Below are 27,467 nucleotides of genomic sequence, written 5' to 3'. Positions count from 1 at the left end.
TAAATCCAGGAAAGATCTTTGGACTCACTTAAATGGTAAAATTACTGTGGGGAATAACCTAGGCAGGAGACATCCATGATATTCCATGGGCAACCAAAAGTAAACTGCTGTATTTCCTACTTTTGACACGAAGCAAGAAAAACAGCCCTTTGTCAGGTTGTTGGGATTTTGCAGGATACAAATTCCTTAGGTAGGAATATTGTTAGCTCCTGTCTGTAAAACTGCCTGAGAGAAGGCAGTATTTGATGGGAGTCTGTAGAACATTAGGGCATATCAGAATTGAAGAAAAAAAAAAAAAAAGCAGTGTCTTAGTCAATGCTTTTGAATCTTTATGGTCCACACTCAGATACAATTCTGAAAGTATCTATAACTTGCATTTACATAGATTGGAGATTATGGCAAAATCCCGAGTGCTTCTCAGCAGCAATAGCTGGGTATTGTACCAGAAAATTTCTAGATGTGGCACTAGTTATTGGGCATTACTGAAAACTGCCCCTGTTGCTGAGGATCACAAAATTGACCCTAAAACCTAAAATACACATAATGTCCTCACTAATGTCAGAGAAACACTCTAAGAAGGGAGTCAGTGTCCAAAAGAGTTCTATAGTATAATGGAAATTGTTTGTATAGGAACATGCAACTTGAATAGAAATGCAAGGAGGTATTTGCCATATTCATGAGCAGATAACCTCTTTTCCTCTACGGCTGACTTGAGACCATCTAGACAGTGCCATATGAGTAGTGTCCTGTGAACAGATTTCAGTTAATCAAAAGAAAACTGCTTGGTTTATGGATATTCATTGCAAGCATCCTGTTTGAAAGGCTACTGAACTCTGACTAGAAACTCTGATTGATGAAGGTAACAACAAATCAACTCTGTGGGCTGAATGCATGCTGTTTTCCTTGTAGTGATGGGATAACTGAATGACAATAAGAACACAGGTGTGTATTTTATTTATTTAGTTTTGGGTAAAGTGGTTGAAGTTTATTATGTGAAGATACAGGAAAAGCTCTCAGGCATCAGAGGGGTCCCAACAAGGTTGCCAGAGAGATTTTAGGGTTGGTCTTTTATAGAAAGCTAACAAGAGAACTCAAATCCTTTTAACATCTCTATTGATAACACCTTCAATGGCTAAAGTCCTTTTTAGGGGCTGGATATGTCTTAGGTGTATATAAACTCATGAACAGTGGCCAATGTCCTGGCCATATGTTCAAGAAGATGAGCAGTGGAGAACTGTGCTGTTAAAGGAATGTCTGTATGAGGCATGGACCTGGGGAAATAACCATGGGAATTTATTTGGTGCATTAGGTAGGATGTATTAATGTGCATCAGAAGAACCATTTTTACAGGATCAAAGCTGATTGGCACCAACAAGTGGACATCTTGGTGCACTTGCTGGACGGGGTCAGTCAGGTTCATGAATCAAGAAATAGAGCAGCTGCAGCAAAGCAGAGATGGACATATTCCTGCTGCCCTCTCAGAGGCACAAAATTCCAGGAAGACCTGTCCTATCTGCCACCAAGAAAGATAATCTGCAAATAGCTATGGGGCAGACTCCCCAGAGACAGGGCCCTGACACACAGCTGGTAAATAGATTATATCGGGCAACTACCAGTATCCCTGGGATGGTATAAATGGGTTCTGACAGGAATAGACACATTCTGGACTAGGTTTTGCATATCCGATGGTTGATGCAAATGCTCACAACACTATAAAAAAAATTGGAACAGAAGATACAGTACCAATTTGGACCACCCAGTTATATTGCCTCAGATGAAGAAATATATTTTTATGGTTCATAACATTCAACGAGGTACAAAGAGTTATAACATCAAAGGGACATATCATATGCATGTCATCTTCAAAGAAATAATTTGATAGAAAACTAGGACCACCACTTGAAACATCTGTTGTCTAACGTGGGAGGATATAACGGCATGAAGCCCTGACTTACATGCCTTCGCAAGTGTGTGCTCACATTCAGTATGAGAGGGACCAACAGAGGGAATTCACCCGAAAGGGAGGATTCCCCTACTTTTGGGGGGAATCTGGGTAAGAGAGTATGAGGGAAGACTATCTAATTTTTCCCTACATCACCTAAACTTTCTTTTTCTTTCCTTATTTATGCAATGGTCTTGAGACTACTGTTGCATCTGTGGGTGGTGGAAGCAGGGATGACCCCTAAGCAAGAAACCGTAACCATATTTATAAACTTTTATGTTAGAATTTTTAAGGGCCTGAGGGGGCAGACTGTGCCTTTGCCCCATGTAGAAAAATCAGAGTTGTCAGTAAACCCAACTGTACTGATTAGTGGTTGGGGTAGTCTGCTAGTTCTAACCCTACGCAACCCTGAACTGTCTGGATGAGAGCAGGCAGAAGAGAAGGTAATTGCTAGACTGGTATTACTGTGTGGGCTAGCACACTGGCTGAACCTAACATTCCTTCCAAAAATGGGAAAGTTTGGGTTAAAATCAATGTCAAAAAGAGAGGAGAAATGGTAGCTGTGAGTGAGGTTTATGCAGAAATGGAAAATACATATGACATTGGCGGCTTGAAAGAGGCTCAGAGAAAGAGAGTGAAGTTGTCTCAGCCCAATTATACCAGCTGCCTGAAAGGATGAAACCACAGGTGCAAGGTCACAACTTTTTTGAAACCTTTAAGGCTGAGTGGAAGCCCAGAAACCTGCATCTTTCTGGGACACATTTTGGTTCTACACTATGATTGTGCCCTGAACCGATTTTTGATGACTGACTAAAACCCTACTCATCTGCCAGTATCATTTAACTCATATTATTCAGGTTACATCTACTTCAAAAAATATGATTTGGAAAGAAATTTTCAGGAGCAACTTCTTCTGGGCCATTGGAGTATACATTGTACAACTCCTGGCAGATTGATTACTGTCAGCTACAAATCTTGATCAGATTCTTAGAACAGTGCTGGTCATAACAGATAAAATAGAGCAGCTGCATTCTGACTTGCTAATGTGCACTGTGCTCAAATACATATTATCCTTGTTTTTATGGGTGGCAAGCTATGAAAAAATTTTTCTCGTTTTTCTCGTTTTTCTGTCCTGGAACAGGTTTATGTCAAGTTCATTTTTACATCGTGCATGTAGCTCTTCAACTATGATTTTGTAGGGGTTTCCCATTAGGTTGTCAGCATTGAGCAAGATAGTTTTCTCTTATCCCTCATTCTCCTTTAAAACTTGTGCTTCAAAACAAAAGCTCAGGTTCATCAAGATTTGGCATATGCCAAGTGGTGAAAAAATCATCATCAGAGCCGATTTTACCTATTAGATTTCAGCTATCCCCAATTTTTGATTCCTGATTAGTGCTTGTTTTCTCAATGCCTTTTCTTTTTCTTTTTTTTTTCTACCTTTTTGTTAATTTCCTTTTTTCTCTAACTTTGAAAATTTTTTAATTATTATTATGATGTGAGTTGTTGCATATTTATTCAAAAAGAATCATGTAATACCATATTTTCTCATTTACAAAAGCATGGAGGTAGAATTCTGATTGTAGAGAAAAGTAAACATTGAATGATCATATGTAAAATGTACAATGATTTTGCATATATTCCAATCATACACATACACACAATGCATGTATATACATTAGTTACTACAGAAAAAATATTTTGTCATGGTGTTAAGCTTTTTATAGAAACTTAATTCATCATATCTTCTTAACTTTCTTATTGCAAAAGTAATGACTGTTAATCTAGGAAACAGAAAATACAGATAGCTAGAGGAAGAGAATTAAGAATTTCTACCATTGGGGCGCCTGGGTGGCTCAGTGGGTTGAAGCCTCTGCCTTCAGCTCAGGTCATGATCCCAGGGTCCTGGGATCGAGTCCTGCATAGGCTCTCTTCTCAGCAGGGAGCCTGCTTCCTCCTCTTTCTCTGCCTGCCTTTCTGCCTACTTGTGATCTCTGTGAAATAAATAAATAAATCTTAAAAAAAAAAAAAGAATTACTACCATTTGTTCATTGTAGCTGTCATTTGACCTTATGACAAATATGAGTTTATACTAGACATGCTCTCTTGCAGCTTACTTTTTTCCTTAAAAAAAATATTGCAGATGTCTTTTTTAGCTATTGAATGTATTTACAAAATATTTTAAATGATTCATAGTATTCCATTTTATGTAAACAAGATACTTTTTTTTTTTTAAAGATTATTTATTTATTTATTTGACAGAGAGAGATCACAAGTAGGCAGAGAGGCAGGCAGAGAGAGAGAGAGGGAAGCAGGCTCCCTGCTGAGCAGAGAGCCCGATGTGGGACTCAATCCCAGGACTCCGAGATCATGACCTGACCCGAAGGCAGCGGCTTAACCCACTGAGCCACCCAGGCGCCCCTAAACAAGATACTTTTAAAGCCAATCCCATATATTTGATCTTATCTGTTATGAAATTATTTGTATAATGTATACATTTCCTTTATATGCATTGCATAAAATGGAACTGTTTAAAAATTTGTTTCTATTTTTATTTTACTTTAGGCTATCATAATTTTCCTTGCATATAGGTATTAACCCACATCTCAGATTATTTCCTTTGTATAGAGTTCTAGAAGTAGAGTCATTGAGACACAAAATAGGAATGTTCTCAAGACTCTTGTTTATTGTCTAATTGATTTTCACAAAAGTTGTGCAAGTATCACTTCTCACAGCATATTTTAACTATGCACGTTTCAAGTTATGTTTTCCTTTCATTAATCAATTAAAAAGAAAATATTTGCTTATTTTTTATTTAAAAATAATTTTACAGGAGTATTTTTCAGTTTGTATTTTAATTTATTTAATTACTAGGCTAAATGTTTTACGTATACTGATAGGGCATTTATTGTTTTGTTATGAATATTTAATGGAATTATTATTCTACTTGGTTTTAGTGCCTTTATTCTCATTTTGAGAATCTTCATTAAGTCAAACTTTTGTAGTATCTGTGCAGTTTTTTAGATCTTTATTTGCTGTCTAGTTGATTTTTAAATGATGTGACATGTAAAAACTTCAGTCTTTATATTCTCCAATTTTTAGCTAATTTTTTGTTGCTATTGTCATTTCTTCTGTTGAATTTTGGCTAAGTCCTTCTTACCTTATATTGTTGGCATTTTTCATTTAAAAATATATTCAAGTTGAAATATATTTTAATGTATGTTATAAATGTGGATCTGACTTTATATTTTTGATAGGTAGCCAAATAGCTAGACCAAGTATGTGCATGTCTTTAAACTCAGTTGGAATCATGGGATATGCCTTTTATTTTATAATTTTGGAAAAGTTAGAGCACAAAGCAAAAATATAAAAGAGAAAAGCATTTTATTCTACCTTTAGCATGCCATCATTCATGTTTAAGTATAATATGACTGCTCATCTTATCTTATATGCCTACATCATCACATAAAACACTACATAGATTTTATTTCTTTCTAAGAATTTGTAAAGTTTCCTTTGCCTCTACTCTTATTTCTTCTTGACCAGTTTTGCCAATTATAATATAGATTGCCTGTGGATGAATCTGTCTGAAAAGATATTTATATCTGAGCCCAGCTAATTCTAGTCACAGATCTAATGTCAAAATAAAGTAATCCGTATACGTCCTGTCCCTTGCCTCTCTCCACCAGTTTCAGAGTCTGTTTCAGGGAGCAAAAATACAGCCCCTTCTTCTTCTGCAGTGACAATCCAGGTAAGATAGCAGAGTGTTCAATTAGCTGAGCTAATGGAGCAGCTCCCCCAGTTAAGCAGTGAGAACGGTTTTGAAGCCTTCATGCTTCCTGTTCAATTTCATTCTCTCTGATAACATTTTTAACTCCCTGACAAATCCTCTTTCTTTAAAGGTATTCTTCCTATACCTTATTAGTCAGACGATATTCCAGTTAAATTCCCCAAAATGTCAACTTTGTTGGGCACCACGTAGAAGACTTTGCATAAGTCTCATAAGCGTTACATTTCTCTAGCCCATCGTCTTATTTCTTCCATGTTCGAATTCATACAAACTGAGGGGAGGGCAGGCTGCCAACTCTGAGAGAAATCCTTGCCATAGTCCTTCCCATAGTTTGCTCCAGACCTGCTGTCTTCCTGGAGAGGAAGCTTTCAAATGTCTGAGAGAAGGAAGTAAAATTGTCACTTTCCCTGAAATATACAGTGTTGACAGCAAGTGTGGTAATTAACAGAAAATAAGGAATGCAGACACAGCAGTGGGCCTGGTGGTTAGGAGCCATACTTTTAACTCTGTTAGTGCTGGAGGGAGCTGTGATGAGCTGATATTCCTGGCATATGGGAGGAAATCAGATTTGCCTTCAGAAGATTTGAGTCTGAGGGTGGATTCTAACACTTGTAAAGCTGACACTCCCTTCTTCTTTCAGCCTTTGTTTCCTTATTTTTATTTAATATGGCTATTTCAAGAATAAAATGAGTGATGTGTGAAAATGCTTTATGAATCAAAAGTGTTATATGGTATAAAAGGACATGTTATGGTTGTTATTCCTGATGTGCAAACAGTGCAGGAAAGAGAGGATTTTATTTTTAGACCTTTTCTAGGAGACTTGTGCAGTCAAGTGAGGAAGATGGAACAAACAAGACCAGGATTACAGATGGTCAGTCATCCTACAGGTTATACTAAGGCATATCCTTTAGAACCAGGTCACAACATTTAAAACTGTATTTACTTTGCTTGAAAGAGGCACCATGACAGCATGTTATTTTCTTACTAAGTAGATATGTCATAAAATTCAAGTCATTAGGCATAGGCTTATATATCTACCCATCTATTCATCCATTTATTCATCTAAATGATTAATATGCATCCTGTGCTGCTGCTTTTGTGTAATGTACCAGGTTAAGCTATATGATGGCAAAGATAAAAAATACATGATTTCTGCTTTTGAGGGAGCTGGGGGCCCTAAAGCAGTTAAGATTTAGGTGTCCTCTTTTTTTTTTTTTTTTTTAATAAACAAAATCTCAAAAGAAGACCAGATAAATAAAATAAAGATTGTCTAGGAAACCACTCTTAGGTATAAATTTAAAGGCAGTTCTGTATGATTTGGAGATTTATCTCGATTTATCTGTTGTTTAATTTTATTTTCAGGCCATTTAATTTTACCATAGGGTGTTTAGTATGTAACTCCTATTTGAAAGCTTTTAGATCTATTTAAACTTTTCTTACAAAGTCAAAACCAAATACACTAACTGAAATAATTATGCTTAAGCATCTTTTAGTAAATGAGGCCAAGTTACTAAAAACAAGATTATGGAAATGAGCCTAAGGCAGAACCTTCCAAGATACATTGGTCCTAGGCAGGCTCATAATTTAGCTTCTATTCAAAAATGTTTCCTTTGAGAATGAATTTAACATTTATTTCATGGGGTTAAAGGAAACTTGGGTAAGACATGTTTTGTTGTTATTCATTATTGTCCACTCTAGAGAAGGGAATGGATCATTTTATATTTCATCACTTATGTGAAAATTCATGCATACAGATCTGAGTTAGGTGGTAACAAATTTTAGATTTACTGAAGTTACATTTTAGTACTTTTTATAGGTTGGTATAGTTGGCAGCTGCCCAGCTGGCTTGCCTTAATCTGGCTCAGAAAGGAGCCAGTTACATTTTTCTTTTATGCTTTACCTTTTCTTAGAGAAAAAAAAAAAAAAAAACAATACCCATCAGGGTAAAACCAGATCTCAGTGTTATCAGTCTTCTTTTTCTTCTACTCACTCACCCTTGTGGAACTACTGTATAAACAGCTATAATTTACAGGATTATACTCAAATTAGGCATCTCTTTTTTTTTTTTCTTCCTTACTCCTTCCTTCCAACCTCTGCCCTCCTTCCTTTCTTAAGATAAAGAGAAATTTTATGAGAAACTAGAAATGTCATAAAAAAGTAAAAATGACACAAGAAAGTAAAGATTATTCATATTCAAATGCATTTCTTTACAGTTGCTATGTGAGTATACCAATAGGTGCAGATAGGTAAGTGGGTATATACATTTTTACAAATTTGATTTGTCAAATTTTTATTTTGTAACCCTTTTTGTTTGCTTAAAATTTAAGCATCTTTTAAAAAACTATCTTTTTACAACATAATATCTGTATTCCAATGCATGACTTTACTAAGGTTGATTTACCAAGTCCCTGATTATTTCTAAATGTACATTATAAACTATATTGTTGCATCTTATAGTTAAGTTTTGATGTACATAAATAATTATTTTATTTGGACATATATTATTATAAATGGAATAACTATGTCAAAGAATATTCATAGATGAGGTACATAATGGCAATACAAATTTCCAAATGCTTTTCTAGAAATGTGCATTTTATGCTTCTTACATGTATTACCTGCAAACTTTGCCTAAATTCTTATTTACAAAAAAAGATTCCCCAAAGAATTTCTTTATTTTTTTTTAAAGATTTTATTTATTATTTGGTAGAGACACAGCGAGAGAGGGAACACATGCAGGGGGAGTGGGAGAGGGAGAAGCAGGCTTCCCGATGAGCAGGGAACCCAATGCAGGGCTCAATCCCAGGACCCTGGGATCATGACCTGAGCTGAAGGCAGACACTTAATGACTGAGCCACCCAGATGCCCCTCTTTTCTCTCTTTGAACAACATAATATTCATAACAAGAAAAATTAATTTAACTCACTTTTTTACAAGTAGGTATAACTTTAATAAATATTCTAATGAATTCTAGTGGTGTAGTCAGGAAATGTCTAAAAAGACAGTCTAGTTCAGAATGTAAATTAAATATTAATTACAATTGCTTTCACAATGTGAATTGATAAGAAGTAACAAATATGAACAAACTAAAAGTAATAAATTAGTAGAATTTGTATGAATTATAATCAAATAAGATACCATTCAGAATGGAGAAAGCTATGCATTATGGCAGAAAGAGCACAAGTCTTCTTACATTGCTGGCTCCACTGCCAACAAGCTACATGCACAGTGTTTGGCAAAACTGTTAGCTTGTTTAATAATCAATTTCCTAAAATTCTGACCATGAAAAAAATTTTTGTTTTACCAAATTTGTAGGTTTTTTTTTAATAGAACTACTGAAAATGATAAAACATGTTGAAATATGATGTGTGAATAAGTACGAATATGCTTGCAACACAAAGTGAGCCAGTAGCACCAGCATCAACAGAATATCAGAGCAGAACATCAAGATCCACCCCACTTTACTGAATGAGTATGTACATTTTAGCAAGATCTAGTGATTTTTAGTCACCCTGAAGCTCAAGATGCACTGGTTTATAAGAAACAGAAAAGCTGATCCTTTCAAAACAAGAGATATTTCCCTAAACTTTCTGTCAATCTTTTCTCCAGAGGCTGATGGTAGAATGAACATATTAATTAGAGTATGAAGAATAGAACAAAATGGGGTGAGTTAAGAAAGGTCAAACTATGTTTTAGAGCTGGCTTTTCCACTCAGGAGAAATATGCTTATTTCGAGTTATGACTTTTTGAGCAAAAAAAAAGGCTTATTAACATCAGGTGAGTAGCAATTGGATCCATATATGTTGAGATCAAACTCACCTATCCTGGTGGTGGGTGGGGAGTGGGAGAGTAGATGAATCAGGGACAGTAATGAGTCCTCCACTGGTTAGGTTTCCATAACCTTTTATACTCAACCTCATGGTGGCACTTATAATGCTGATTTTGTGAGATTCTGCATTCTTGTTGATATTTCCATTAGACTATACATTTCCTGAGGGCAAGACTGTGCTTTAATGTTGTACCCTGTGAAACTAACATGCTGTCTTGTATATTATAGGCCAAATGTAATATTTCATAGTAATATTAGACAGAGCACATTTACATGGAAAAAAAAATCCCAGTATTTGCTGAATTACATGTCCAATCAACCTAAGAGCATATAACAACAGGTTATTTGGAATCTTTGGGTTTTTTTTTAATTGAAGTGTAATTGACATATAATATTCTATTAGTTTCATGTGCCCAGCAGACTGATTGGGGATTTGTGTTCACTGCAATCTCATTACCAAAATTGGTCTAGTTATCATCTTTTGCCTTACAAAGTTAATACAATATTGCTGATTGTATTTACCATGCTGCACATTATATTCCCATGACTTACATATTTTATACTAGAGGTTTGTAACTTTTGATCCCCTTCACACATTTTATGCTCCCACAGCCACCCCCTCTGGCAATCACCACTCTGCTTTCTGTATTTGTGAATTTGAGTTTTATTTTGTTGTTTGTTTTGCTTTTTAGATTTCACTTATAAGTAAAATAATGTTATTTGTTTTTCTCTGTTTAATTTATTTCAAGTGGTGTGACACTCTCAAGATTCATTCATATTGTCACAAATGGCAAGAATGCAATCTTTTTTTATAGCAGTATAGTATTTCATTGTGTATATATATATACCACATCTTTATCCATTCAACTCTCAGTGGACAGTTAGATTGTTTCCATATTTTGGCTGTTGTAAATAATGCTGCAACAAACATGGGGATGCATATGTCTTTTCAAATTAGTATTTTCATTTCCCTTGGATCGATACCCAAAAGACAAATGGCTGAATTATATGGTAGTTATTTTTTTAAATTTTTTGAGCAATCTCCATACTGTTTTCCATAGTGGTTGCACCAGTTTACATTCCCACCAACAGTGCAGTAAAGTTCCTTTTTCTCCACATGTTTGCCAATACTTGTTACTTCTTGTCTTTTTTTACTAGTCAGCTCACTCATGTAAGATAATATCTCATTGTGGTTTTGATTTCCATTTCCCTGATGGTGAGTGATGTCAAGCATCTTTTCATGTTTTTATTGGCCATTTGTATGTCTTCTTTGGAAAATGTGTATTCAGACCCTTGCCCCTTTTTATATAAAATTGAGGGGGTTTTTTGTTATTAAGTTCTATGAGATTTTTATACATATTGGATATTGCCTCATCAAATATCAAGTATATTATTTACAAATATATTTTCATTCATTGACTGATGTCAAGGAGCTTACTGCCTATCTTTTCTTCTAGAAATTTAATCACTTCGGGTATTAAATTCGTCTTTAATCCATCTTGAATTTATTTTTGTATATGGTGTAAGATAGTGGTCCAATTTTATTCTTTTGAATATAACTATCCAATTTTTCCAAAATCATTTACTTCAGAGACTGTCTTTTCCCCATCATAAATTCTTGCCTCCCTTGTCATAAATTAATTGACTGTATATGCATGTGTTTGTTTTGGGGCTCCCTTTTCTGTTCCATTTATCATTGTGTCTGTTTTTATGCCACTCCCATATTGTGTTGATTACCACAGCTTTGTAGTGTAGTTTGAAATCAAGGCTTACCATACCTCTGACTTTGTTCTTTCTCAATATTGCTTTGGCTACTTGAGATCTTTCATGATTCCATAAAAATTTTAGAATTATTTGTTCTATTTCTGTGAAAAATGTCATTGACATTTTGGTAGGCATTGCACTGAATTTATAGATTCCTTCAGATAGTAAGGACACTTTAAGAGTATTAATTTTTCCAATTCATGAATATGCTGAATCTTTCCATTTATGTGTGTCTTCTTCAATTCCTTTCATCAATGTCTTATATTTTATCAGTGTACAGGTCTTTCACAAGTTAAATTTATTCCTAGGTGTTTTATTCTTTTTGATCCAATTGTAAGTGGATCAAATAAAGTGTTTTCTTCGTTCTCTTTCTAATAATTCATTATTAGTGTATAGAAATGCAATAAATTTTATATATTAATTTTGTATCCTGAAAGTTTACTGATTTCCCTCCTATTTGAAGGTAGATTATCTCTCCCCTATTTTTGGTCAAATGGTATATTTATGTCCCCACATTACACTGCAAAAGCCCAAGTCATCCCTGCAGGCTTTCTCTGCCAGATTCCTTTTCTCACTATCTACCATGGGCACATGGTGTTTGTTGTACTAATCAGACTCTTCTGAGATTAAATTTTGAGTGACTGATCAAAAATGGAAGAAATGGCTATAATCTATTTCAGCAAAGCCATCCTGACTAGTCTGTGTCTGCTATTAGTCCATCCTTAATAATCTTTTTATTCTAGTTAGTTGGAGTTCCTGGGTTCTTGCCATTGCCAAGAAATTTCCACTGTTCTTTCTATTGATTATGATAGCTCTCATTAGCTACTGCCCACCTAATTTTTTTTTCTTATACCTAAAAATCCTTAATCATTAGAGTTGTTAAGAACATAAGCTTTAGAAGCAGATAACCTCCTAGGTTCATATCTTGGTCTTCCATTTACTAGTAGTTGAGTGAAATTCACTTATCTCTCTTTATATATTTGCTCATCTATAAACAGGAATATTAATGTCTAGTACATAGTGTTGTTCTAAGACTCATACTGGGCAACATAGATAAAATGTGTGATATAATTTCTTGGAACCCAGTAAGTGCTTGAAATTGATAATGATAGCAAGTTAATTGAACCTTAGTTTCCTCAACTGTAATATAGGGAATAATAATACATGTTACATAGGTTTTCTGGGAGAGTAGAAAAAATATGACATGTGTGGATTGTATGTGAAGCATTATAACATGCCTGGTATTCATGTATTATCCTTGGTGGATGATTCTATAATGTTCCTTGGGTTGGCATAATGTCATCATGATCATCATCAGTATCATTACCATCAACATCTCACATTCCTATGTCAAGTATTTTGTTTTAAGTATTATAAACAATATACTTTTAGTAATGAATACATATTGTTATCCTCATTTTATAGGTAAAGAACCTCAAGGTCAGAGGATTTAAGTGAAAAATTTCTCAGCTAATAGTTAGTCAGGGACTTAAAAACCACTCATGTCTGAATTCAAAGCTCGTACTCTTTGTTACAATGCTCAGAAGGTGAATGAAAAGTTCACGGTTGTTGGTTCAATGGGCCTGTCTTTCAAGAAAAAAAAAAAAAATTTCTAATTCTGTGAAGTGTATTAACCAACTAAGAAAGGAATAGCCTTTCATCAAGGTCTCTGGTCCATCTTTTGGTTCTGAATTCTTTAAACCAACTGAATTTCTAACTTATTATTTGAAATAAAGAGCATATTGTGTCACACACACAAAAATGTAAGAAGTTTCTAAGTATAAGATGGAGTGGTTACCAAAGTTTAGTTTTCTGTAAACTATATGTTTAAAAAAAAAAAAAAAACGGCAGTTCTTACAACATTGTTTTTACAAAAAAAAAATAAAATTGGATGGTTAAATTTTGTCAAAATCTATGCTTCTAAGTCCTGGAGCTATGAAAATTTGCTGTCTTTATCAGACAAGGTATCATGTGAAGGATAAAATGTATAAGTAAACATTTACTCTAGAACACAACATTTCCCAGAGGAAGGATCTTCTTACATCTATTTCTCTTACAATGTGACACTTTGTCAGGGTATTTTATTTCTTACTGTCTGAAAAATAGTCATTTCTGGGGACTTAAAACTTATTAAGTTCAGATTCTGGAACTTAAAGGAATTTCCTTCATGTTGATATTTATTTAGTCTTTGAATAACTACAAACTTTCACAACATGCAATATATGCAAACAAAAGTTTAAATAGGTGATTTGAACCATCTTACCACACTTTTTTAGTGGAATTTCTATGATACATTTTTTCTAGGATATGGCAATCATTTTTAAAATCAAGATTTGGTTTTGGCTTATATATGCAACTATAAAACTAAGTAAGACATACATTTATAAATTCATTAAACAAATATATCTTGACTGTCTTCTTTGTGCCTTGGGGTGGGCTATGGAATGTGGGTAGAAAGGTGAAAAAGAATCAGATTTCAAGAAACTCACAATCTATAGGAGAAATCATAATAGAGGCAATTATAATAAACTAGGTGGACTGCTGTGATAGAGACTCATAATTACTTGGCCTGGGGATACCAAAGAACATTTAACCTCCATCTCATATTTGACTATAATATGAGAAAGCTAACCTTCAGTCAGAGTTGAGTATTTATGGAGGTGTGAAGGAAAGCTATGTTTCTAGGTTGTAGTGTTATGGTGATCATAAAATTCATCATTTAATTACATTTTGTTTTCTATACACTGTTACAAGATTAATATATAGCCTTGTGGTTAAAAGTATAGCTTCAGCAACAGATATTTTCATGTCTAAAACTTGTTTAACCACTGGCTTGGGCACATTTTTTACCATTTTAAAAGTTAATATTCCTTGATTTTAAAAGGTAAACGATAGTTGTTTTGTCTCATATAAGCACCATTTTGGTATTAAGTGAAACTATGTATGTTTAACACATTTTCTGTCATGTAATCAGTAAGGGATAGCTACTATCATTGTTACTATCATTATTATTTCCTCTCATAGATTTTACTTTATTTTATATGTATTTGTATGTAATTTATTGTGAACATGGTAGTTTTTTAATATTAGAAAATTTAGAAATAAAATGTAACAAGGATTTGTTCTGGAGGAAAATTAAGAATGAGAAGGATTCTTGTGCTGGTCATTAGGAGAAACAATGAAGCATGTGAGTTAGAGGCTCTCTGGGCAACTTGGAAAGATGATAGCTTTAGAGGAAAATGCCAGCCAAAGGATTCTCAACTTCCATACAAGGCATAACACTTTGTCTAACATAAAGCCATTTTTATGGATTTAACATTTGTCCATAAACCCTGTGATACTCTTCATTCAGGAGATAGAACCTATTTATCTTACCTTTGTGTGTTGTGTAGCCTTATTAGAAGTTAGTCATTTCTAATAGACTATGGAAGAAAATGACAGCATGCAAATTCAGAGAGTAGGTAACATAAAGCCCCTGTAGATTCTGTCAAGCTTGTTCTGATTTGTCTTTCTGGGATCACTCATATTGTGAGGAAACTCTGTAACCTATGCAGGGGCCTATACGGCACAGAACTGAGGTCTCCAACTAATAGACAGTGATGAACTGAACCTCCCAAGAGCTTGGGTCTGAATCTTTCCCTAGCCAAGTCTCCGACTACAGCCTCATGAAAGACCTGAGCCAGAACCAACCAGCTAAGCAAGTACCCCCAACTGATATATTCTAATTGATCCCAATTTATCTTGTCTTTATATAATCTCAGACACTTCCATCTCATCCATTTAGAGATTGCTGTAAGGCAATCTTAAGATTCTTGTGAAACTAGCTTTCCTACCCCGGGGGTGGGGAGAATATTTTTGCTTTATTTATGTATCTTCATGGCAAGAATGCCACAAAATGATGTTGTGCCCTTCTTGGTGTATCATATCAATGATTACATGATATCCATATGTCTCATTTTTGGTGATGCTAACTTTGATCACTTAATTGAAGTGATGGATTCTAGGTTTTGCTACTATAAAGTTACTGTTTTTCACTATGTAATTAGTAAGTATTCTGGGACTATGCAAATATTCTGTTTCTTTTTTTTTAATTTTTTCAATTTATTTATTTTCAGAAAAAACAGTATTCATTATTTTTTCACACACCCAGTGCTCCATGCAATCTGTGCCCTCTATAACACCCACCACCTGGTACCCCAACCTCCCACCTCCCCCTCCATTTCAAACCCCTCAGATTGTTTTTCAGTGTCCATAGTCTCTCGTGATTCACCTCCCCTTCCAATTTACCCCAACTCCCTTCTCCTTTCTAACACCCCTTGTCCTCCATGATATTTGTTATGCTCCACAAATAAGTGAAACCATATGATAATTGACTCTCTGTGCTTGACTTATTTCACTCAGCATAATCTCTTCCAGTCCCGTCCATGTTGTTACAAAAGTTGGGTATTCATCCTTTCTGATGGAGGCATAATACTCTATAGTGTCTATGGACCACATCTTCCTTATCCATTCATCCGTTGAAGGGCATCTTGGTTCTTTCCACAGTTTGGCGACCGTGGCCATTGCTGCTATAAACATTGGGGTACAGATGGCCCTTCTTTTCATGACATCTGTATCCTTGGGGAAAATACCCAGGAGTGCAATTGCAGGGTCATAGGGAAGCTCTATTTTTAATTTCTTGAGGAATCTCCACATTGTTCTCCAAAGAGGCTACACCAACTTGCATTCCCACCAACAGTGTAAGAGGGTTTCCCTTTCTACACATCCTCTCCAACACATGTTGTTTCCTGTTTTGTTAATTTTTGCCATTCTAACTGGTGTAAGTTGATATCTCAATGTGGTTTTAATTTGAATCTCCCTGAGGGCTAATGATGATGAACATTTTTTCATGTGTCTGATAGCCATTTGTATGTCTTGATTGGAGAAGTGTCTGTTCATATCTTCTGCCCATTTTTTTGATATGTTTGCCTGTTTCGTGTGTGTTGAGTTTGAGGAGTTCATTATAGATCCTGGATATCAACCTTTTGTCTGTACTGTCATTTGCAAATATTTTCTTCCATTCCGTGGGTTGCCTCTTTGTTTTTTTGACTGTTTCCTTTGCTGTGCAGAAGCTTTTGATTGTGATGAAGTCCCAAAAGTTTATTTTCGCTTTTGTTTCCTTTGCCTTTGGAGACATATCTTGAGAGAAGTTGCTGTGGCTGATATCGAAGAGTTTACTGACTATATTCTCCTCTAGGATTCTGATGGATTCCTGTCTCACGCTGAGGTCTTTTATCCATTTTGAATTTATCTTTGTGTACAGTGTAAGAGAATGGTCAAGTTTCATTCTTCTACATATAGCTGTCCAGTTTTCCCAGCACCATTTATTGAAGAGACTGTCTTTTTCCCACTGTATATTTTTTCCTGTTTTGTCGAAGATTAATTGACCATAGAGTTGAAGGTCCATATCTGGGCTCTCTACTCTGTTCCACTGGTCTATGTGTCTGTTTTTATGCCAGTACCATGCTGTCTTGGTGATCACAGCTTTGTAATAAAGCTTGAAATCAGGTAATATGATGCCCCCAGCTTTATTTTTGTTTTTCAGCATTTCCTTAGCGACTCGGGGTTTCTTCTGATTCCATACAAATTTTAGGATTATTTGCTCCAGCTCTTTGAAAAATACCACTGGAATTTTGATCGGAATGGCATTAAAAGTATAGATTGCTCTAGGCAGTATAGACATTTTAACAATGTTTATTCTTCTGATCCAAGAGCATGGAATGGTCTTCCATCTTTTTGTGTCTTCTTCAATTTCTTTCATGAGTGTTCTGTAGTTCCTCAAGTACAGATCATTTACCTCTTTGGTTAGGTTTATTCCCAGGTATCTTATGGTTCTCGGTGCTAGAGTAAATGGAATCGATTCTCTAAATTCCCTTTCTGTATTTTCATTGTTATTGTATAAGAAAGCCACTGATTTCTGCACATTGACTTTTGTATCCTGCCATGTTGCTGAATTGCTGTATGAGGTCTAGTAGTTTAGGGGTGGAGTCTTTTGGGTTTTCCATATAAAGAATCATGTCATCTGTGAAGAGAGAGAGTTTGACTTCTTCATTACCAATTTGGATACCTTTTATTTCTCTTTGTTGTCTGATTGCTTTTTCTAGGGCTTCTAATACTATGTTGAACAAGAGTGGTGAAAGTGGACATCCTTGTCTTGTTCCTGATCTCAACGGGAAGGCTGCAAGCTTTTTCTCATTGAGGATGATATTTGCTGTGGGTCTTTCATAGATAGATTTAATGAGGTTCAGGAATGTTCCCTCTATCCCTATACTTTGAAGCATTTTAATCAGGAACGGATGCTGGATTTTGTCAAATGCTTTTTCTACATCAATTGAGAGGACCATGTGGTTTTTCTCTCTTCTCATATTAATTTCTTGTATCACATTGATTGATTTGTGAATATTGAACCATCCTTGTAGCCCAGGGATGAATCCTACCTGATCATGGTGAATAATCTTTTTAATGTGCTGTTGGATCCTGTTTGCTAGGATCTTCTTGAGAATCTTAGCATCCATATTCATCAGTGATATTGGTCTGAAATTCTCCTTTTTGGTAGGGTCTTTGCCTGGTTTGGGGATCAGGGTAATGCTGGCTTCATAGAAAGAGTCTGGAAGATTTCCTTCTGCTTCAATTTTTTGAAACAGCTTCAGGAGAATAGGTGTTATTACTTCTTTGAAAGTTTGGTAGAATTCCCCCGGGAATCCGTCAGGTCCTGGGCTCTTGTTTTTTGGGAGGTTTTTGATCACTGCTTCAATCTCGGTATTAGATATTGGTCTATTCAGGCTGTCGATTACTTCCTGGTTCAATTTTGGGAGTTTATAGTTTTCCAGGAATGCATCCATGTCATCTAGGTTGCTAAGCTTATTGGCATATAACTGTTGATAATAACTTCTGCTGATTGTTTCTACTTCCTTGGTGTTAGTTGTGATCTCTCCCTTTTCATTCATAATTTTATGAATTTGGGCTTTCTCTCTTTTCTTTTGGATTAGTGTGGCCAATGGTTTATTGATCTTATTGATTCTTTCAAAAAACCATCTTCTAGTTTCATTGATAAGTTCTACTGTATCTCTGGTTTCTACCTCATTGATCTCAGCTCTAATCTTGATGATTTCCCTTCTTATGTGTGTAGTTGTTTGATTTGTTGTTGATTCTCCAGTTCTTTAATTTGTAGAGACAGCTAGTGTGTTCTGGATTTTTCAATTTTTTTGAGGGAGGCTTGGATGGCTATGTATTTTCCCCTTAGGACCGCCTTTGCTGTATCTCATAGGTTTTGGACCAAACTGTCTTCATTCTCATTGGTTTCCATGAATTGTTTCAGTTCTTCTTTGATCTCCTGGTTGATCCAAGCATTCTTTTTTTTTTTTTTTTTATAAACATTTATTTTTATCCCCAGGGGTACAGGTCTGTGAATCACCAGGTTTATACACTTCACAGCACTCACCAAAGCACATACCCTCCCAAATGTCCATAATCCCACCCCCTTCTCCCAAACCCCCTCCCCCCAGCAACGCTCAGTTTCTTTTGTGAGATTAAGAGTCACTTATGGTTTGTCTCCCTCCCAATCCCATCTTGTTTCATTTATTCTTCTCCTACCCACTTAAGCCTCCATGTTGCATCACCACTTCCTCATATCAGGGAGATCATATGATAGTTGTCTTTCTCTGCTTGACTTATTTCGCTAAGCATGATACGCTCTAGTTCCATCCATGTTGTCGCAAATGGCAAGATTTCATTTCTTTTGATGGCTGCATAGTATTCCATTGTGTATATATACCACTTCTTCTTGATCCATTCATCTGTTGATGAACATCTAGGTTCTTTCCATAGTTTGGCTATTGTGGACATTGCTGCTATAAACATTCGGGTGCACGTGCCCCTTTGGATCACTACGTTTGTATCTTTAGGGTAAATACCCAATAGTGCAATTGCTGGGTCATAGGGCAGTTCTATTTTCAACATTCTGAGGAACCTCCATGCTGTTTTCCAGAGTGGCTGCACCAGCTTGCATTCCCACCAGCAGTGTAGGAGGGTTCCCCTTTCTCCGCATCCTCGCCAGCATCTGTCATTTCCTGACTTGTTGATTTTAGCCATTCTGACTGGTGTGAGGTGATATCTCATTGTGGTTTTGATTTGTATTTCCCTGATGCCGAGTGATATGGAGCACTTTTTCATGTGTCTGTTGGCCATCTGGAAATCTTCTTTGCAGAAATGTCTGTTCATGTCCTCTGCCCATTTCTTGATTGGATTATTTGTTCTTTGGGTGTTGAGTTTGCTAAGTTCTTTATAGATTCTGGACACTAGTCCTTTATCTGATATGTCCGTTTGAAAATATCTTCTCCCATTCTGTCAGTTGTCTTTTGATTTTGTTAACTGTTTCCTTTGCTGTGAAAAAGCTTTTGATCTTGATGAAATCCCAATAGTTCATTTTTTCCCTTGCTTCCCTTGCCTTTTGCGTTGTTCCTAGGAAGATGTTGCTGCGGCTGAGGTCGAAGAGGTTGCTGCCCATGTTCTCCTCAAGGATTTTGATGGATTCCTTTCGCACATTGAGGTCCTTCATCCATTTTGAGTCTATTTTTGTGTGTGGTGTAAGGAAATGGTCCAATTTCATTTTTCTGCATGTGGCTGTCCAATTTTCCCAGCACCATTTATTGAAGAGGCTGTCTTTTTTCCATTGGACATTCTTTCCTGCTTTGTCGAAGATTAGTTGACTGTAGAGTTGAGGGTCTATTTCTGGGCTCTCTACTCTGTTCCATTGATCTATGTGTCTGTTTTTGTGCCAGTACCATGCTGTCTTGATGATGACAGCTTTGTAATAGAGCTTGAAGTCCGGAATTGTAATGCCACCAACGTTGGCTTTCTTTTTCAATATCCCTTTGGCTATTCGAGGTCTTTTCTGGTTCCATATAAATTTTAGCATTATTTGTTCCATTTCTTTGAAAAAGATGGATGGTACTTTGATAGGAATTGCATTAAATGTGTAGACTGCTTTAGGTAGCATAGACATTTTCACAATATTTATTCTTCCAATCCAGGAGCATGGAATATTTTTCCATTTCTTTGTGTCTTCCTCAATTTCTTTCATGAGTACTTTATAGTTTTCTGAGTATAGATTCTATGTCTCTTTGGTTAGGTTTATTCCTAGGTATCTTATGGTTTTGGGTGCAATTGTAAATGGGATTGACTCCTTAATTTCTCTTTCTTCTGTCTTGCTGTTGATGTAGAGAAATGCAACTGATCTGTGCATTGATTTTATATCCTGACACTTTACTGAATTCCTGTATAAGTTCTAGCAGTTTTGGAGTGGAGTCTTTTGGGTTTTCCACATATAGTATCATATCATCTGCGAAGAGTGATAATTTGACTTTTTCTTTGCCGATTTGGATGCCTTTAATTTCCTTTTGTTGTCTGATTGCTGAGGCTAGGACTTCTAGTACTATGTTGAATAGCAGTGGTGATAATGGACATCCTTGCCGTGTTCCTGACCTTGTGGAAAAGCTTTCAGTTTTTCTCCATTGAGAATGATATTTGTGGTGGGTTTTTCATAGATGGCTTTGATGATATTGAGGTATGTGCCCTCTACCCCTACACTTTGAAGAGTTTTGATCAGGAAGGGATGCTGTACTTTGTCAAATGCTTTTTCAGCATCTATGGAGAGTATCATATGGTTCTTGTTCTTTCTTTTATTGAGGTGTTGTATCACATTGACTGATTTGCGGATGTTGAACCAACCTTGCAGCCTTGGAATAAATCCCTCTTGGTCGTGGTGAATAATCTTTTTAATGTACTGTTGAATCCTATTGGCTAGTATTTTGTTGAGTATTTTCGCATCTGTGTTCATCAAGGATATTGGTCTATAGCTCTCTTTTTTGGTGGGATCCTTGTCTGGTTTTGGGATCAAGGTGATGCTGGCCTCATAAAATGAGTTTGGAAGTTTTCCTTCCATTTCTATTGTTTGGAACAGTTTCAGGAGAATAGGAATTAGTTCTTCTTTAAATGTTTGGTAGAATTCCCCCGGGAAGCCGTCTGGCCCTGGGCTTTTGTTTGTTTGGAGATTTTTAATGACTGTTTCAATCTCCTTACTGGTTATGGGTCTGTTCAGGCTTTCTATTTCTTCCTGGTTCAGTTGTGGTAGTTTATATGTTTCTAGGAATGCATCCATTTCTTCCAGATTGTCAAATTTATTGCCGTAGAGTTGCTCATAGTATGTTCTGATAATTGTTTGTATTTCTTTGGTGTTAGTTGTGATCTCTCCTCTTTCATTCATGATTTTATTTATTTGGGTCCTTTCTCTTTTCTTTTTGATAAGTCGGGCCAGGGGTTTATCAATTTTATTAATTCTTTCAAAGAACCAGCTCCTACTTTTGTTGATTTGTTCTATTGTTTTTTTGGTTTCTATTTCATTGATTTCTGCTCTGATCTTTATGATTTCTCTTCTCCTGCTGGGCTTAGGGTTTCTTTCTTGTTCTTTCTCCAGTTCCTTTAGGTGTAGGGTTAGGTTGTGTACCTGAGACCTTTCTTGTTTCTTGAGAAAGGCTTGTACCGCTATATATTTTCCTCTCAGGACTGCCTTTGTTGTGTCCCACAGATTTTGAACCGTTGTATTTTCATTATCATTTGTTTCCATGATTTTTTTCAATTCTTCTTTAATTTCCCGGTTGACCCATTCATTCTTTAGAATGATGCTGTTTAGTCTCCATGTATTTGGGTTCTTTCCAAACTTCCTTTTGTGGTTGAGTTCTAGCTTTAGAGCATTGTTGTCTGAAAATGTGCAGGTAATGATCCCAATCTTTTGATACCAGTTGAGTCCTGATTTAGGACCAAGGATGTGATCTATTCTGGAGAATGTTCCATGTGCACTAGAGAAGAATGTGTATTCTGTTGTTTTGGGATGAAATGTTCTGAATATATCTGTGATGTCCATCTGGTCCAGTGTGTTGTTTAAGGCCTTTATTTCCTTGCTGATCTTTTGCTTGGATGATCTGTCCATTTCAGTGAGGGGAGTGTTAAAGTCCCCTACTATTATTGTATTATTGTTGATGTGTTTCTTTGATTTTGTTATTAATTGGTTTATATAGTTGGCTGCTCCCACGTTGGGGGCATAGATATTTAAAATTGTTAAATCTTCTTGTTGGACAGACCCTTTGAGTATGATATAGTGTCCTTCCTCATCTTTTATTATAGTCTTTGGCTTAAAATCTAATTGATCTGATATAAGGATTGCCACTCCTGCTTTCTTCTGATGTCCATTAGCATGGTAAATTCTTTTCCACCCCCTCACTTTAAATCTGGAGGTGTCTTCGGGCTTAAAATGAGTTTCTTGGAGGCAACATATAGATGGGTTTTGTTTTTGTATCCATTCTGATACCCTGTGTTTTTTGACAGGGGCATTTAGCCCATTAACATTCAGGGTAACTATTAAGAGATATGAATTTAGGGCCATTGTATTGCCTGTAAGGTGACTGTTACTGTATATGGTCTCTGTTCCTTTCTGATCTACCACTTATAGGCTCTCTCTCTTTGCTTAGAGGACCCCTTTCAAGATTTCCTGTAGAGCTGGTTTGGTGTTTGCAAATTCTTTCAGTTTTTGTTTGTCCTGGAAGCTTTTAATCTCTCCTTCTATTTTCAATGATAGCCTAGCTGGATATAGTATTCTTGGCTGCATGTTTTTCTCGTTTAGTGCTCTGAAAATATCATGCCAGCTCTTTCTGGCCTGCCAGGTCTCTGTGGATAAGTCAGCTGCCAATCTAATATTTTTACCATTGTATGTTACAGACTTCTTTTCCCAGGCTGCTTTCAGGATTTTCTCTTTGTCACTGAGACTTGTAAATTTTACTATTAGGTGATGGGGTGTGGGCCTATTCTTATTGATTTTGAGGGGCGTTCTCTGAATCTCCTGAATTTTGATGCTTGTTCCCTTTGCCATATTGGGGAAATTCTCCCCAATAATTCTCTCCAGTATACCTTCTGCTCCCCTCTCTCTTTCTTCTTCTTCTGGTATCCCAATTATTCTAATGTTGTTTCGTCTTATGGTGTCACTTATCTCTCGAATTCTCCCCTCGTGGTCCAGTAGCTGTTTGTCCCTCTTTTGCTCAGCTTCTTTATTCTCTGTCATTTGGTCTTCTATATCACTAATTCTTTCTTCTGCCTCATTTATCCTAGCAGTGAGAGCCTCCATTTTTGATTGCACCTCATTAATAGCTTTTTTGATTTCAACTTGGTTAGATTTTAGTTCTTTTATTTCTCCAGAAAGGGCTTTTATATCTCTCGAGAGGGTTTCTCTAATATCTTCCATGCCTTTTTCGAGCCCGGCTAGAACCTTGAGAGTTGTCATTCTGAACTCTAGATCTGACATATTACCAATGTCTGTATTGATTAGGTCCTTAGCCTTCGGTACTGCCTCTTGGTCTTTTTTTTGTGTTGAATTTTTCCGTCTTGTCATTTTGTCCAGATAAGAGTATATGAAGGGGCAAGTAAAATACTAAAAGGGTGGCAACAGCCCCAGGAAAATATGCTTTTACCAAATTAGAAGAGATCCCAAATCGTGAGGGAGGAGAAAGGGGATAAAAAGAGGTCCAAAAACGAAGAAAGAAAAAAAGAAAAAAAAAAAAAAAGAAGAAAACACCTAAGAAAAATATAAAAAAGAAAAAATATATATATTAGATAAACTAGTAAAAAATCGTTAAAAAAGAAAAAGGTAACAGTTAAAAAAATTTGTTTTTACCCGAAGGCGAGAAAAAAAATTAAAAAATGAAAAAGAAAAAAATTAAAGTAACTGCAAGACTAAAAAAAATCACAGGGAAAAAGCCATGAGTTCCGTGCTTGGCTTTTTCCTCCTCTGGAATTCTGCTGCTCTCCTTGGTATTGAAACCGCACTCCTTGGTAGGTGAACTTGGTCTCGGCTGGATTTCTTGTTGATCTTCTGGGGGAGGGGCCTGTTGTATTGATTCTCAAGTGTCTTTGCCCCAGGCGGAAAACACCGCCCTTACCCGGGCCCGGTGTGAGTAATCCGCTCGGGTTTGCTTTCAGGAGCTTTTGTTCCCTGAGCGCTTTCTGTAAAGTTCCGGAGGGCGGGAATACAAATGGCGGCCTCCTGGTCTTTGGCCCGAAGGAGCCGAGAGCCCAGGGCCGCACTCCTCAGTGCGCCCTCAGAGAACAGCGCCCAGTTACTCCCGTCTGCCTGACCTCCGGCCGCGCTCCGAGCTCACCGAGCCTGCGACTGGTTCAAGGTCACCCTGAGCTGCGAGCTTACTGTCGGCTCTGTCTCTGTAGCCGGCTTTCCCGTTCCAATACCCGCAAGCTCTGCGACACTCAGACACCCCCGATCCTTCTGTGACCCTGCGGGACCTGAGGCCACGCTGACCCCGCGTGGGCTTCGCCCCAGTTTAGCCTCTGGAGCAATGTCCCTCAGCGGAACAGACTTTTAAAAGTCCTGATTTTGTGCGCGGTTGCTCCGCTGCTTGCCGGGAGCCGGCCCCTCCCCCCGGGGTCTATCTTCCCGTCGCTTTGGATTCACTTCTCCGCCGGTCGTACCTTTCAGAAAGTGGTTGTTTTTCTGTTTCCAGAATTGCTGTTCTTCTCTTCGATCTGCTGATGGATTTTCAGGTGTTTGCAATCTTTAGATAAGCTATCTAGCTGATCTCCGGCTAGCTGAAGCAGCCTCAGCCTGCTACTTCTCCGCCATCTTGACTCCTCCCTCCTGATCCAAGCATTCTTAAGCAAGGTGGTCTTTAGCTTCCAGGTGTTTGAGTTCCTTCTGAACTTTTCCTTGTGATTGAGCTCCAGTTTCAAAGCTTTGTGATCTGAGAATATGCAGGGAATAATCTCAGTCTTTTGGTATCGGTTGAGTCCTGATTTGTGACCTAGGATGTGGTCTATTCTGGAGAAGGTTCCGTGTGCACTTGAGAATAATGAGTATTCTGTTGTTTTAGGGTGGAATGTTCTGTATTTATCTATGAGGTCTATCTGGTCCAATGTGTCATTCAATGCTCTTGTTTCTTTATTGATTTTCTGCTTCAAAGATGTGTCTAATTCTGAGAGAGGCATGTTAAGATCTCCTACGATTATTGTATTCATATCAATATGACTCTTTATCTTGATTAACAGTTTTCTTAAATAATTGGCTCCTCCCATATTGGGAGCATAGATATTTACAATTGTTAGATCATCTTGGTGGATAGTCCCTTTAAGGATTATGTAGTGTCCTTCTGTATCTCTGACTACAGTCTTTAGTTTGAAGTCTAATTTATCTGATATGAGAATCGCTACCCCAGCCTTCTTTTGAGGCCCATTGGCATGAAAGATGCTTCTCCATCCCTTCACTTTCAGTCTGCATGTATCTTTAGGTTCAAAATGGGTCTCTTGTAGACAACATATGGATGGGTCCTGTCGTTTTATCCAATCTGCAACCCTGTGCCGTTTTATGGGTGCATTTAGGCCATTCACATTGAGAGTGATTATTGATAGATACGTTTTTATTGACATCGAGTTACCTTTGAAGTATTTCTTTCTGTAGACTGTCTCTATATTTCTGTTCAATGCTATTCTTGGGATTTTTCTCTTTTATAGAACCCCCCTTAATATTTCCTGCAGTGTCGGCCTGGTGGTTGCATAGTCTTTTAAGCCTTGCCGGTCTTGAAAACTCTTTATCTCTCCATCCATTATGAATGTCAGTCTTGCTGGATAAAGTATTATTGGCTGCATGTTCTTCTCATTTAGTGCCCTGAATATATCTTGCCAGCCTCTTCTGGCTTGCCAGGTCTCTGTGGACAGGTCTGACGTAATTCTGATGGGCTTCCCTCTGTAAGTAAGGAGCCTCTTTGCCCTGGCAGCTTTCAGAGATTATACCTACAATTATAATTCCTCAATTTGACTACCAGGTGTCGTGATGTTTTTTGGAATGTATAATCTTGGGTGGAGACCATTCAGCCTCTAGTACATGAACGCTGGTTCCATTCGCGAGATTGGGAAGATTTTCATGAAGGACTTGTTCCACTATATCTTCTAGACTTCTTTCTTTCTCCTCCCCTTCAGGGATTCCAATAATTCTGACATTGGAACGCTTCATGGCATCATTTATTTCCCTGATTCTGTTTTCCTGGTTTCTAAGCTGTTTGTTCCAGGCTTCCTCCTGATCCTTTCTCTCTTTCTGTTTGTCTTCCAGATCACTAATTCTATCTTCTGTCTCAGTTACCCTAGCTTTGAGAGAGTTTAGATTAGATTGGAACTCATTGAGAGCATTGTGAAACTCCTCCCTGGTAGCTTTAAGCTCTGCCCTAACATTGTGAACATCCCGTCTGGTCGCTTTCAGTTTGGCCCTAATCAATTCTGTTTGGTCATCCATGGCTTTCCCCAACCTAGCTATTGCCTGGATAATTGTTAGCCTGAATTCTCTTTCCGACACATTGTCTATGTTGATAGCCGTTAGCTCTGTTGCAGAAGGTCCATCCTCTGTATTTTTCTTCTGTTGGGCATTCCTCCTCCTAGTCATTTTGGTGGGAGATGACTGAACAGATGTAGCTGGATGTATCAACTGTGGTGCAGTCAAGGTGCACCCTGGAACACTTCTCAGCAATCAGGCCTCCCCACCCAAAAGAGAGATAAAAGAAAAAAAAAAAAAGAAAAGAAGAAAAAAAAGAGAGAGAGAGAGAGACAGGAAAGAAAGGGAAGATGAAAAAGAAGGTTCAGCCCAGATGGGCCCCAAGGTAAGATTTATGAAGTAGACAAACAAAAAGAGATAAAAAGACTAATACAAGTATATGACAAGAGAAATATATATATATATATATATATATATATATATATATATATATATGCAAATAAAGAAAGAACGTCGTCAAAAAGAACCACAAATGTGAAATTTATATGCTATCAGGAAAAACACAAAAAACACAGAAACACTGGTGGAAGAAGATGGGAGAGTTCTTATAAATTCTCAGTGTGTGCAAGGAAGGTTGTTTTGATTCTTCCTAGATGTATCTTGATATCTTTGTTAAAGGACTCAACTTTCCTAAGATAAAGGGTATTAAAAATTGGTTTACCTATAGGGGTAGTATTGACTGGGGAAAGGGGATTACTTTGAAGTTTAACTCTATATGAATATTAGAGGA

Source organism: Mustela nivalis (assembly GCF_964662115.1).
Source record: "Mustela nivalis genome assembly, chromosome: 8".
In the NCBI taxonomy this organism is placed as follows: Eukaryota; Metazoa; Chordata; class Mammalia; order Carnivora; family Mustelidae; genus Mustela; species Mustela nivalis.
The sequence above is the reverse complement of the archived record's forward strand: the minus strand, read 5'-3'. Positions refer to the sequence as shown.